This window comes from Gymnodraco acuticeps, unplaced genomic scaffold (assembly GCF_902827175.1).
Source record: "Gymnodraco acuticeps unplaced genomic scaffold, fGymAcu1.1, whole genome shotgun sequence".
In the NCBI taxonomy this organism is placed as follows: domain Eukaryota; kingdom Metazoa; phylum Chordata; class Actinopteri; order Perciformes; family Bathydraconidae; genus Gymnodraco; species Gymnodraco acuticeps.
The window spans coordinates 2,229,414-2,231,973 of NW_022990055.1; the positions used below are offsets into that span (position 1 = coordinate 2,229,414).

General features: G+C 39.1%; 1 long non-coding RNA gene across 1 annotated transcript; it reads right to left on the reverse strand.

Moving 5' to 3' along the window:
* Nucleotides 1-614: 614 nt before the first annotated feature.
* On the reverse strand, nt 615-1,831 carry LOC117545963. Its single transcript, XR_004568913.1, has 2 exons — nt 1,781-1,831; nt 615-912 (listed from the first exon to the last, which is right to left on the reverse strand). It is a non-coding gene; the product is annotated as an uncharacterized LOC117545963 (long non-coding RNA).
* Between the last annotated feature and the right edge of the window lie 729 nt (nt 1,832-2,560).

The window sequence follows — 2,560 nt, forward strand, 5'->3', positions numbered from 1 at the left end:
TCGCGTGTAAAAGCACATTTTCCGCTCGTGAGTATTTTGTTTTACGCGCTAGAATATTGACCGCTCTCGCATTTTGCACCATATCTAGCTTCATAGTTTAGCCTGATCTGATCGAATGGAGAATGGGATAGCTCCATTCAGAAAAACGCATTTTAAAAGTTTTTCGCCTGCCATCTCCAATAGAGTCTGGATGCAGACAGCAGCAAGGAGGCGGATCATATAGGGGGCGTTTCCTAAAGGGTTATGAACCCCGCCCCCCACGTATTTCTTAAAGGTATATGACGCTCTCTGTTTTTAATGTTTTGAATGAATCAAACGAACTTTGAAAAATAATAATTATAATTAATTTGCATAAAGAATGAAGAGTATACAACCCACAGAGAAGACAAATTCATAAATTGTAGGCATATCATTTTTCACTGTTTGTGCAGTGGTAATTATTATTCAAATCAATCAACTACGTTTTATGGAAGATATTGCTGTATATCATTTAACAACATGATTAGAGGTTTCTGTACACCTAAAATACTGAAGTTGAAGTTACTGTCCTGATGTGTATCATTAATTTGTTCATGTTGTGTCTGCTGGTAAGATTAATTAAAAAATATATACAGTACATACAAAGAGGAAAGTCTTTATTAAACAAACATTTTATTGGCTGTTCTAATTATTATTAATCCCATCAGCCATTTTCATGGAAGGTGCCTCCAGCATCATAAAAACAGTCAATGCTGCAGAATCCTGCCAGATCATCTTCTGAGTACATCCCCAAGAGTTGTCCTCTGCGCCCATGTCCCCTGTAGCCTTCCGAGTCCTTGTACAGGTTGCGGCACTGTATGCAGCTGGAGATCTGGAACGGGATCCTGTAGGTCTTGGTGTACTCCACAGAGTACTCCTTCCAGGTCACCACACCTGATGAGAAAAGAAAAGAAGGACTCAATTGTCTAAAACGTAGGTTCAGGTTATTTTTTATTTAAGCCAGAAGCCTACAGCTGCCACCCAAAAAAAACCTTTGCACTGGCCTTTCTTCAAGCCAGACAAGCAGTCATGTCCAAGTTGACTGCACCTATAGCTTATTGTGGTTCTATAAGTGAGTGACTTTACCTGTAGCATAGAGATGCTGTGCACATAAAAATGTGGGAGTCTAAATGAAAGCGTAACTATATACAGCAGCCGACATTTACTGAAAGGATGCGTCCGTCTCTCGTCTGGTTCATTACAACTAGTAGTTACAAACTGTTACAGTTACAACCTTAATCAGTACTGCACATCTTATTACTCAATTCAACCAACCAAGCTAGCCATGTTGTCTATCCGAATCCATACCATATTATTTGATTAAGTTACAGTATGTAGGGCAGGCCTACTTATATTTCCAAGATAATACAACAGTACACAACAGTACACTAGCATCATGCTAAGTGCTGGTTAGCATCACAGCATATACCTAACCTTAGGTCAATTAGATGATCAGCTTTGGTAACACAAATCAGTATTGTTACCGAGCCTGATAATCTATTGACCTATCTAAGCTTAACGTTATTACAACAGTAGAGTAGGCCTGGTTGCAAACGGGACTATAGGCCAACGTGTTTATAGCATCATGCTAAGTTAGTATTTAATACCACAAACATTTTTACCACATACAACTATTATTTACTTTATTAACGCTTAACAAGGTTGGACAGTCGATGTTGTACTTTGATAACGAGACAATTGTGTGTTAAGAAAAATGACATTACAATAAATATAAACATGCATCTCTGGAAAATACTATTACCGCTGTTTCAACTTGTTGTTCGGCCATCTTGAAAGAACGAATGACTTCTTCTGCAAGGATTTATAAAAGCAGCTGGAATCCTTTAAGTTGCATTACTGCCACCTACAGTATGTATTTCTGCTGAGTGTCATTATTCTATTGGATAAAAAAAGTTAGGAAACGCCCCCTATAGGATCCGCCCCTATAGGATCCGCCTCCTTGCTGCGGTCTGCATCCAGACCCATCTCTGCCGTCTTGTCTGCACACTTGTCAAAGCAGGGTTTTTACTAACCATTATCAGTATTTAGTTACTTCGGCATCATTTTGAAATGTGTATTACAATTAAATCACGGTAAAATAGGTTAATTTTGTCGTAGTTGGTTTCCACCACAGTATTTACATGGATATAAGCCCCGCCCCCTCTCCAGTGCGTCCTGTTTGAATGACAGGAGTAAACACAGCTGAAAGCCGCGGTGTAACTCCAGCGGTTAGAGCAGGGGTGCCCAACCTTTTTTGACCCGAGAGCTACTTTTAAAGTTGCCAGTCTGCCGAGATCTACCAGTCCAAATAGAGAGGCGTAGCCATTACTGACAACCAGGTAAATACACACTTCTACTTGTATAAAACTGACCTTTGTACGATTAATACTTCATAAAATACTGCAGATCCTTTATCTTACCTCTTTCTAATCTACACACATACAAGTATTTAACTGAAGTTACACAACCTTGTTGTTGATACAGAGTTGGAGTTTATTCACACGTCACATACTACAGTGGGTAATGTTTTCAAGAAACATTG